Here is a 12,535-nt window from a genome sequence, read left to right as displayed (position 1 = left end):
CCTGAAAATCAGAAAGGAATTCTACAAAAAGTGGAAATCTGGACAAATTGCTAAGAAGGAAAACAAAAGAAGAGCCACAAGCATGAAGGGATCTAAGGCACAAAATGAGTTAGCAAGGGATATAAAAAGCAATAAGAAGATGTTCTTTAAATACATTAGGAGCAGGAGAAAGACCAAGGAAAGTGGAGGCCCTTTATTTGGCAAGGAAAGAGAGCTAATAACTGATGACATCAAGAAGGATGAGCTGTTTAATGCCTATTTTCCTTCAGTCTTCACTAAAAAGGTTAATGGTGTCCAGACAGTCAAAACAATTAATATTAACAACCAGGGGGAAGGAACTCAAGCCAAAACAAGAAAAGAACGGGTTAAAGAATATTTAGCTAAGTTAGATGTATTCAAGTCAGCAGGCCTGATGTAATGTCCTGGGGTCCTTAAGCAACTAGCTGAAGCAATCACAAACTAGCTGAAGCAATCACAACTAGCTGAAGCAATTTGACCGTGTGCTTGATTGGTTGTTTGAAAAGGGCAGGAACTGGGAGAGCTTTGTTCCAGATGAGCCTTAAGTGGGCCTGACTATAAAAAGCCAGTCTGCTGCGAACCAGCTGAGCAGCGAACTGCACAGCAGCTAACAGAAGGAGTTCGCCTGGGGAGAGCCCGCTTAGGCTTACATCTTGCCGAAGTCTCTGAGTAATTACTACAACTCCTGAGGAAGCTTGTAGAAGGAAGGTAATATGGATGGGGGGTGTTCAGCTGTTGTGACCAGCATGGATGTGCCATGTTTGTCTTTCTTCCACAGGATAGAAGCAACTTTGTCTGTACAAAGTGCAAGCTGATCGCCATATTGGAAGAGAAGGTTCAAGGTCTGGAGCAACAGGTATCGACCCTGCGTTGCATAAGAGAAACTGAAGATTTCCTGGACAGATGTCAGGATATGCTTCTACGGGCACAAGGTTCTGAAGATTCAGAGCAGGCTGCACTGCAAGGACAGGAGGATGGTGACAAAATTTGGCATCATGTGACCTCCAGAAGAAAAAAGGGGAACATCCATGTACCAGCAACTCAGACACAGGTAAGTAACTGTTTTCATGTTCTCTCCACAGGTACTAATGCGGAGAGTGGACCAGATGATACGTCTGAGGGAAGGGAGCAGAAGGAGACTCTGCCGATTGAAGGCATGAGATGCACTGTCCTAGGGATGGGAGTTCCACGACCACCGCTCCCAAGAGAAGGAGGCAGGTGGTGGTGGTCGGGGACTCTCTCCTCAGGGGGACTGAGTCATCTATCTGCTGCCCCAACCGGAAAAACTGAGAAGTCTGCTGCTTGCCAGGAGCTAAGATTCGCGATGTGACGGAGAGACTGCCGAGACTCATCAAGCCCTCGGATCGCTACCCCTTCCTGCTTCTCCACGTGGGCACCAAAGATACTGCCAAGAATGACCTTGAGCGGATCACTGCAGACTACGTGGCCCTGGGAAGAAGGATAAAGGAGTTGGAGGCGCAAGTGGTCTTCTCGTCCATCCTCCCCGTGGAAGGAAAAGGCCTGGGTAGAGACCGTCGAAGCGTGGAAGTCAACGAATGGCTACGCAGGTGGTGTCGGAGAGAAGGCTCTGGATTCTTTGACCATGGGATGGTGTTCCATGAAGGAGGAGTGCTAGGCAGAGACAGGCTCCACCTAACGAAGAGAGGGAAGAGCATCTTCGGAAGCAGGCTGGCTAACCTAGTGAGGAGGGATTTAAACTAGGTTCAATGGGAGAAGGAGACCAAATCCCTGAGGTAAGTGGGGAACTGGGATACCAGGAGGAAGCACAAGCAGGAACGCGTGAGAGGGGAGGGCTCCTGCCTCATACTGAGAAAGAGGGGCAATCAGCGGGTTATCTCAAGTGCCTATACACAAATGCACAAAGCCTGGGAAACAAGCAGGGAGAACTGGAAGTCCTGGCAAAGTCAAGGAATTATGATGTGTTTGGAATAACAGAGACTTGGTGGGATAACTCACATGACTGGAGTACTGTCATGGATGGATATAAACTGTTCAGGAAGGACAGGCAGGGCAGAAAAGGTGGGGGAGTTGCATTGTATGTAAGGGAGCAGTATGACTGCTCAGAGCTCCGGTATGCAGAAAAACCTGCAGGAAAACCTGAGAGTCTCTGAGAGTCTCTGGATTAAGTTTAGAAGTGTGAGCAACAATGGTGATGTCGTGGTGGGAGTCTACTATAGACCACCGGACCAGGGGGATGAGGTGGACGAGGCTTTCTTCCGGCAACTCGCAGAAGTTACTAGATCGCAGGCCCTGGTTCTCATGGGAGCCTTCAATCACCCTGATATCTGCTGGGAGAGCAATACAGTGGTGCAAAGACAATCCAGGAAGTTTTTGGAAAATGTAGGGGACAATTTCCTGGTGCAAGTATTGGAGGAACCAACTAGGGGCAGAGCTTTTCTTGACCTGCTGCTCACAAACCGGGAAGAATTAGTAGGGGAAGCTAAAGTGGATGGGAACCTGGGAGGCAGTGACCATGAGATGGTCGAGTTCAGGATCCTGGCACAAGGAAGAAAGGAAAGCAGCAGAATACGGACCCTGGACTTCAGAAAAGCAGACTTTGACTCCCTCCGGGAACTGATGGGCAAGATCCCCTGCGAGAATAACATGAGGGGGAAAGGAGTCCAGGAGAGATAGCTGTATTTTAAAGAATCCTTATTGAGGTTACAGGGACAAACCATCCCGATGTGTAGAAAGAATAGTAAATATGGCAGGCGACCAGCTTGGCTTAACAGTGAAATCCTTGCAAAAAAGAAGCTTACAAGAAGTGGAAGGTTGGACTTATGACCAGGGATGAGTATAAAAATATTGCTCGGGCATGTAGGAATGATATCAGGAGGACCAAATCGCACCTGGAGCTGCAGCTAGCAAGAGATGTCAAGAGTAACAAGAAGGGTTTCTTCAGGTATGTTAGCAACAAGAAGAAAGGCCGGGAAAGTGTGGGCCCCTTACTGAATGAGGGAGGCAACCTCATGACAGAGGATGTGGAAAAAGCTAACGTACTCAATGCTTTTTTTGCCTCTGTCTTCACGAACAAGGTCAGCTCCCAGACTGCTGCACTGGGCAGCACAGCATGGGGAGGAGGTGACCAGCCCTCTGTGGAGAAAGAAGTGGTTTGGGACTATTTAGAAAAGCTGGACGAGCACAAGTCTATGGGGCTGGATGCATTGCATCCGAGAGTGCTAAAGGAATTGGCTGATGTGATTGCAGAGCCATTGGCCATTATCTTTGAAAACTCATGGCGATCGGGGGAAGTCCCGGACGACTGGAAAAAGGCTAATGTAGTGCCCATCTTTAAAAAAGGGAAGATGGAGGATCCGGGGAACTACAGGCCAGTCAGCCTCACCTCAGTCCCTGGAAAAATCATGGAGCAGGTCCTCAAGGAATCAATTCTGAAGCACTTAGAGGAGAGGAAAGTGATCAGAAACAGTTAGCATGGATTCACCAAGGGCAAGTCATGCCTGACTAATCTAATTGGCTTCTATGACGAGATAACTGGTTCTGTGGATGAAGGGAAAGCAGTGGACGTGTAGTTCCTTGACTTTAGCAAAGCTTTTGACACTGTCTCCCACAGTATTCTTGCCAGCAAGTTAAAGAAGTATGGGCTGGATGAATGGACTATAATGTGGATAGAAAGTTGGCTAGATTGTCGGGCTCAACGGGTAGTGATCAATGGCTCCATGTCTAGCTGGCAGCTGGTATCAAGTGGAGTGCCCCAAGGGTCGGTCCTGGTTTTGTTCAATATCTTCATAAATGATCTGGAGGATGGTGTGGACTGCACCCTCAGCAAGTTTGCAGATGACACTAAACTGGGAGGAGAGGTAGATACGCTGGAGAGTAGGGATAGGATACAGAGGGACCTAGACAAATTGGAGGATTGGACCAAAAGAAATCTGATGAGGTTCAACAAGGACAAGTGCAGAGTCCTGCACTTAGGACGGAAGAATTCCATGCACCGCTACAGACTAGGGACCAAATGGCTAGGCAGTAGTTCTGCAGAAAAGGACCTAGGGGTTACAGTGGACGAGAAGCTGGATATGAGTCAACAGTGTGCCCTTGTTGCCAAGAAGGCCAATGGCATTTTGGGATGTATAAGTAGGGGCATTGCCAGCAGATTGAGGGACGTGATCGTTCCCCTCTATTCGACACTGGTGAGGCCTCCTCTGGAGTACTGTGTCCAGTTTTGGGCCCCACATTACAAGAAGGATGTGGAAAAATTGGAAAGAGTCCAGCGGAGGGCAACAAAAATGATTAGGGGACTGGAACACATGATTTATGAGGAGAGGCTGAGGGAACTGGGGATGTTTAGTCTACGGAAGAGAAGAATGAGGGGGGATTTGATAGCTGCTTTCAACTACCTGAAAGGGGGTTCCAAAGAGGATGGATCTAGACTGTTCTCAGTGGTAGCAGATGAGAGAACAAGGAGTAATGGTCTCAAGTTGCAGTGGGGGAGGTTTAGGTTGGATATTAGGAAAAACTTTTTCACTGGGAGGGTGGTGAAACACTGGAATGCGTTACCTAGGGAGGTGGTGGAATCTCCTTCCTTAGAAGTTTTTAAGGTCAGGCTTGACAAAGCCCTGGCTGGGATGATTTAGTTGGGGATCGGTCCTGCTTTGAGCAGGGGGTTGGACTAGATGACCTCCTGAGGTCCCTTCCAACCCTGATATTCTATGATTCTATTCTATGATTCATAAATCACGGCTGGGACTCCCATTCCAAGGGGAATTCAGACATTTCAAGGTCATGGGAAGAATCCGTTGTGCAGGGATGGCAAAGCTGAAATTTCTTAATGCCCGATGTGGAAAAAATGCCCCCAAAATGTTTTGCTCATGTTGAAATGTTACGTTTCTATCATAAAAGATTGTCATTTCTATAGTCCTGCATGAAATGATAGCCAGTTACTGCTGGTGGATTCGCAGGTGGCTAATAAGAATACAAGAATGGCCATACTGGGTCAGATCCAAAGGTTCATTGAGCCCAGTATCCTGTCTTCCGACAGTGGCCAGTACCACGTGCAGCAGAGGGAATGAACAGAACAGGTGATCATCAAGCGATTCATCCCCTGTCGTCCATTCCCAGCTTCTGACAATCAAAGGCTAAGGACACCATCCTTGCCCATCCTATCTAATAGCCATTGATGGACCTGTCCTCCAGGAACTTATATAGTTCATAGTCTTGGCCTTCACAACATCCTCTAGCAAGAAGTTCCACATGTTGACTGTACATTGTGTTTGTTTTAAACCTGCTGCCTATTAATTTCATTTGCTGTTGTGTTATGAGAAGGAGTACATAACACTTCCTGATTTATTCTCTCCACACCCATCAGGATTTTATAGACCTCGATCATATCCCCCCTTAGTCGTCTCTTTTCCAAGTTGAAAAGTCCCAGTCTTATATTAATTAATTTATCTAAAATTAATAATAAATCTAAAAAATTAATTAACTAAAAATTTATTAATAAATTAATAAATCTAAAAAATTATGCTCTCCTCATATGGCAGCCGTTCCATACCCCCTAATAATTTGTGTTGCTCTTTTCTGGACCTTTTCTAATTCCAATATATCTTTTTTGAGATGAGGTGACCACATCTACATGCAGTATTCAAGATGTGGGCGTACCATGGATTTATATAGAGGCAACATGATATTTTCTGTCTTATTATTTATCCCTTTCTTAATGATTCCCAACATTCTGTTTGCTTTCTTGACTGCTGCTGCATATTGAGTAGATGTTTTCAGAGAACTATCCACCATGACTCCAAGATCTCTTTCTTGATTGGTAACAGCTAATTTAGATCCCATCATTTTATATGTATAGTTGGGATTATGTTTTCCAGTGTGCATTACTTTGCATATATCAACACTGAATTTCATCTGCCATTTTGTTGCCCAGTCACCCGGTTTTGTGAGATCCTTTTGTAGCTCTTCGCAGTCTGCTTGGATCTTAACTATCTTGAGTAGTTTTGTATCATCTGCAAATTTTGCCACCTCACTGTTTACCCCTTTTTCCAGATTGTTTATCAATATGTTGAACAGGACGGGTCCCAGTACAGACCCCTGAAAACTGACCGCTTATTCCTACCCTTTGTTTCCTATCTTTTAACCAGTTACCAATCCATGAGAGAACCTTCCCTCTTATCCCATAACAATACCAATATCGGAGCCACAGATCTTATCACAGTGGGGCAGATGGCTCCCAGTGGAAGGGTCGGATCCGGATTATTGAGTCGGGCTGCACGGTATTCTTTCCTCCTTTCCCATTTCTCCATTTCCTGTTTTCTTCATTGGGTATCGTAACTCTGGGATCCTTCCCAAAAGGTCCTTCTCCATTTCAGTGTGTGGAGGGCTTGGGTTTCCCTAACTCCTCAACGGCAGAGCAGGTGGACAAAGAGACAATTTCTCTTGATGTCTGTAGAGACCGATGAAGGCTGCAGCAGGTTGGCGATCTCCAATCACTTCAGTTTCCTGGTGCTTGGATGAAGACCCTCATCCTGCCAAGCACCGTGTGGACATTGATGTGCAATGGAGTCTCCATGTTAAAAGAAATCACTCACAAGTGTCTTCCATATTCACATCCAAGTCCTGAGGTGATTGGTGAAGGGAGTGGGACAACGATGACTGGAAACTCATAGTCACCGACCAGCATGCAGGTGGCGGCTGTCAGAGGTCCATTTTTGCATTTGGACAGAGGCAGCATGCAACTTGGCAGCTGGAACTGCGACTGAGCATCCCTTTTAGGGCCCACTCGCTCCCCTGCATGGGGAGGGTGGGTCACGAGCAGGACATGAGCAATCTGACCTAGTGCTCAAAGCAGGAGTTGGGAAATCAGGCAAGCCCAAACCAGGAGGTCAGAGTCTGATGCAGGCCCAAGGGCAAACCCAGAGTGGAGTGTTGGGAGGCAGGGTCTAGTTACCAGGAGATCAGAGGTAGGAGCCAAACTTGAGAGCAGAACCAGGGATCAACATGCAGAGTCAGGCTGGGTCAGGATACCAAGAACAGGAAGAGGGCGAGGACAAGGAAGAGGAAAAGGATGAGCTAGAGGAAGGCACACACTCCAGAGCAGAATGGATCCCAGCTGCATGGACATCTTCCTGTTCCTGTGCTGGGTTTAAATAGGGGCCGAGAACCAATCAGGGCTCCCCAATGTTTTGCCAATCAGCTCCCAGGATTGGAGCCCTGTGACTTCAGCTCCTAATCTGAGCGTTCTTAGCAGGTCCCTGGGTGGCAAGTTGGAATCTGCTAGCACCAGAGACCCCTGAGGACCTGGGCTCAAGCTGCTAACATCAGGCTGGAAAAGGTGCCCTAACCTAAAATAGTCCTCTTTGCCTCCCTCAACTGGATAGCTGTGTTCAAAGGGAACATGGGAAGTTTTACCATTTCTGCTGATTATAGTGATAACAACTGCAGAGACGAGGTGGCTGAGGTTATATCTTTTATTTGACCAACCTCTGTTGATGAAAGAGACAAGCATTCGAGCTTACACAGAGCCTTTCTTCTTGAGAGCTGGGAAAGGCCCCTCAGAAAGTCACTGCTAAATACGAGGTGGACCAGATTGTTTAGCCTAAGCAGTTAACACACATTGCAAGAGACCATTTAAGGTGAAGTAGACAGCTAAGCCCTTTGCAGTCATAGGAGAAAGGCGGGTCAGTGGGTTACAGATTGTTGTAATGAGCCAGACATCCAGTGTCTTTACTGAGGCCATGTCGAAACACAATTGAGTCAACCTAACTTATGTTGGCAGACAGCCACGACAGTAATTACATCGCTTATGTGGATCCACACTTTACTCCTTGTGTTGGTGGTACGCCTCCTCAGTCTGCTACTCCAGATGTGATTATTTGGCTTAATCATCTACATGTTCCATTTGGCCCAGTGGGCCAGCCTATATTCCACCCTGGTCCCGAGGCCTGCTTGGGACATCAGCTGGCTGCTCCTTCATGGGGCCGTGAGCACCGGTGTGTATTTGGCATGGTTTACCCCGTCCCGGACACCTGTCCCTTCTGCGGCGTGAGAGAGATTCTGGCGCATGTTTACTTGGAGTGCGCCAGGTTGCAGCCCCTATACCGGCTCCTCACGAATATTCTGTTACATTCCTGGCTGCACTTTTCCCCTCACCTCCTTCTCTATGCACTCCCTACCCATGGCCCCACAAAGTCACGGGACCTCCTGGTCAGCCTCCTCCTGGCCCTGGCTAAACCAGCCATCTATAAAACCAGGGAGAGGAGGTTGGCCGATGGAGACTCCTGTGACTGTGGGGCCTGTTTCCAATCCTCTGTCCGTTCATGTATCTGGGCAGAGTTCTTCTGGGTGGAGTCCACTGGCTCCCTTGACACCTTCGAGGAGCAGTGGGCGCTGTCCGGGGATCTCTGCTCAGTATCCCCATCAGGCTCCCTTCTTTTGACCCTTTGACTGCACTCCTGTCCCTGTTATTTCATTAGTTGTCCCGCAGAATCATTTAGTTTCCAGGTCCTGTAGATCCTCCCCTTAGACAGGAGCTTCTGCCCACCCACTTCCCGAAACCCAATAGGTACATGTAAACATCTAGTGGTTGCTCTACATTTATATCAGCCGTCCGAAGAAGAAAACTGACTGAACTGTGAGGGTGGGGCATTGTGGGATGGATTCTGAAAGCCAGTAACAGTCGACATAAGTGATGAAATGCCTACACTGGCACTGTGTCGACCTAACTATGTTGACTATGACTCTATGCCACTCATGGAGGTGGAGTTATTAAGTCAGCGTAGCAGGGCAGTTACATCAGCCGGAGCGAAATTTGAGCGTATACACTTACAGAGTTAGGTCGACATGAGCTGACCTAACTCTGTAGTGTAGACCAGGGCTGAGCCCATGAGCTGTAGGTTCTAGCAAAGTTATGAATTGAAGCTCTCCGGCTCATCTTTTGAAGGTGGTGTGCAGGTTTCCTTTGACGACAAGGATGGAGAGATCAGATATGGAGTTTTTTGCCCAGCTCTATTTCCAAGATGATGAAGCTAAATCTGGAAAAGGCACTTTTATCCTGGAATAAGTGTGTCCACATGGACAGCAGATCTGGACAATTTCTCCATGTAGAATCTTCAAAATGTCGGGCTGGAAGGGACCTTGAGAGGGCATCAAGTCCAGCCCCCTCCAATGACCCAGGACCAAGGAAACCTAGAGCATCCCTGACAGGCGCTTGTCCAACCTGTTCTTAAAACCACCAATGACGACCCTACTGGCTTCTCTTTGGGTATGTCTACACTGCAGCTGGGCATCTCTGGCAGTGGTAGTGTGACCAGATGTCCCAATTTTATAGGGACAATCCCAATATTCAGGGCTTTTTCTTATATAGGCTCCTATTACCCCCCACCCCTGGGGTAATGGGAGCCTATATACACTTGCTGTCTGGTCACCCCAGGCAGCAGGGATATTGCAAGGTCAGGCTGGAGCTCAGGAACTCACACCCCTGGCCCCAGCTTGCCCCACTCCATATCATTGTGTAGACAATACGTAAGACGTAAAGGAGTCCAGGAGAGCTGGCTGTATTTCAAGGAATCCCTGTTGAGATTACAGGGACAAACCATCCCAATGAGTCGAAAGAATAGTAAATATGGCAGGCGACCAGCTTGGCTTAATGGTGAAATCCTAGCGGATCTTAAACATAAAAAAGAAGCTTACAAGAAGTGGAAGGTTGGACTTATGACCAGGGAAGAGTATAAAAATATTGCTCGGGCATGTAGGAATGTTATCAGGAGGGCCAAATCGCACCTGGAGCTGCAGCTAGCCAGAGATGTCAAGAGTAACAAGAAGGGTTTCTTCAGGTATGTTGGCAACAAGAAGAAAGCCAAGGAATGTGTGGGCCCCTTACTGAATGAGGGAGGCAACCTAGTGACAGAGGATGTGGAAAAAACTAATGTACTCAATGCTTTTTTTGCCTCTGTTTTCACTAACAAGGTCAGCTCCCAGACTGCTGCGCTGGGCATCACAAAATGGGGAAGAGATGGCCAGCCCTCTGTGGAGATAGAGGTGGTTAGGGACTATTTAGAAAAGCTGGACGTGCACAAGTCCATGGGGCCGGACGAGTTGCATCCGAGAGTGCTGAAGGAATTGGCGGCTGTGATTGCAGAGCCATTGGCCATTATCTTTGAAAACTCGTGGCAAACCGGGGAAGTCCCGGATGACTGGAAAAAGGCTAATGTAGTGCCAATCTTTAAAAAAGGGAAGAAGGAGGATCCTGGGAACTACAGGCCAGTCAGCCTCACTTCAGTCCCTGGAAAAATCATGGAGCAGGTCCTCAAAGAATCAATCCTGAAGCACTTGCATGAGAGGAAAGTGATCAGGAAAAGCCACCATGGATTCACCAAGGGAAGGTCATGCCTGACTAATCTAATCGCCTTTTATGATGAGATTACTGGTTCTGTGGATGAAGGGAAAGCAGTGGATGTATTGTTTCTTGACTTTAGCAAAGCTTTTGACACGGTCTCCCACAGTATTCTTGTCAGCAAGATAAGGAAGTATGGGCTGGATGAATGCACTACAAGGTGGGTAGAAAGCTGGCTAGATTGTCGGGCTCAACGGGTAGTGATCAATGGCTCCATATCTAGTTGGCAGCCGGTATCAAGTGGAGTACCCCAAGGGTCGGTCCTGGGGCCGGTTTTGTTCAATATCTTCATAAATGATCTGGAGGATGGTGTGGATTGCACTCTCAGCAAATTTGCAGATGATACTAAACTGGGAGGAGTGGTAGATACGCTGGAGGGGAGGGATAGGATACAGAAAGACCTAGACAAATTGGAGGATTGGGCCAAAAGAAATCTGATGAGGTTCAATAAGGATAAGTGCAGGGTCCTGCACTTAGGACGGAAGAACCCAATGCACAGCTACAGACTAGGGACCGAATGGCTAGGCAGCAGTTCTGCGGAAAAGGACCTAGGGGTGACAGTGGACGAGAAGCTGGATATGAGTCAGCAGTGTGCCCTTGTTGCCAAGAAGGCCAATGGCATTTTGGGATGTATAAGTAGGGGCATAGCGAGCAGATCGAGGGACGTGATCGTTCCCCTCTATTCGACATTGTTGAGGCCTCATCTGGAGTACTGTGTCCAGTTTTGGGCCCCACACTTCAAGAAGGATGTGGATAAATTGGAGAGAGTCCAGCGAAGGGCAACAAAAATGATTAGGGGACTGGAACACATGAGTTATGAGGAGAGGCTGAGGGAGCTGAGATTGTTTAGTCTATGGAAGAGAAGAATGAGGGGGGATTTGATAGCTGCTTTCAACTACCTGAAAGGGGGTTCCAAAGAGGATGGCTCTAGACTGTTCTCAATGGTAGCAGATGACAGAACGAGGAGTAATGGTCTCAAGTTGCAGTGGGGGAGGTTTAGATTGGATATTAGGAAAAACTTTTTCACTAAGAGGGTGGTGAAATACTGGAATGCGTTACCTAGGGAGGTGGTAGAATCTCCTTCCTTAGAGGTTTTTAAGGTCAGGCTTGACAAAGCCCTGGCTGGGATGATTTAACTGGGAATTGGTCCTGCTTTGAGCAGGGGGTTGGACTAGATGACCTTCTGGGGTCCCTTCCAACCCTGTTATTCTATGATTCTATGATTCTATGATAAGACACAGCATCGCTCCAGGAGCTCTCGCTCGCTTGCATTCCGCCATGAGCCTTCTTTGAAACCCCTGTGCGTGAGGTGTCAGTACATTCACAAACACCCCACGCCACATGCTCGGGCTTGTCCTCTGTCCCAGTGGGTTTCAGACACACCCTTGCGTGATTGCAGGTCGACTCCAGACATTCATGTTCTGACAGTGTCCCAGGCAGACGTGTTGGGAGCCTTCCTTGGTTCTGGGAGACGGATGCATGTGACGAGCTCAGAGTACATCTCCTTCCTGGAGCAGAGAGAAACACCGGGGTTCAAGGGTCAAAACCAGAGCTCTTTCCTGGGTGGAGCTGTTTAAAACAAAACATACAGGGCGAGATTTTTTTTTTCAGAGACCATTAATTGTGGCTGCACTTAAAAGCCACTCACATCCCTGAACGCACCGCTTATCAGCTCATTAAATTGTTAAGTGACCAGAAATTGCACCCCCGCAGATAATGACGGGCAAAACAACCCACCCACTAATTTTCAGGGAGCAGCTGGGCTGTAAATCAGGGTGGAACCATGACACTTTGAGGAACCAAAGTTCAGGCACGCCCTGCCTTAGCTGGTGATGTGCATGGGGGACACCTCAAATGCTACATGTATCATGTATGTTTGAACAGGGCCCATGGGAGACATTGGCCTGTAGAGCTAGTGAAGTGTTGTTTTATTTTTTTTTTCCCACTGGGAAAATGCTGATTCCACAAAACCGAGACTTCTGCACCCCAAATCCCTCATTCCCAGTCTCGCTGCATTCCCCCTCCCCTCCGCTCCCTCCCAGCACTTGCCGCCAGGAAACATCTCTTTCACGGCAGCAAGTGCTGGGAGCTAGGGGGAGAAGTGGAGCCATGGCCCGCTCAGGGGAGGAGGTGGAGGCAGAG

Source organism: Lepidochelys kempii, chromosome 24 (genome assembly GCF_965140285.1).
Source record: "Lepidochelys kempii isolate rLepKem1 chromosome 24, rLepKem1.hap1, whole genome shotgun sequence".
Classification (NCBI taxonomy): Eukaryota; Metazoa; Chordata; order Testudines; family Cheloniidae; genus Lepidochelys; species Lepidochelys kempii.
The sequence above is the reverse complement of the archived record's forward strand: the minus strand, read 5'-3'. Positions refer to the sequence as shown.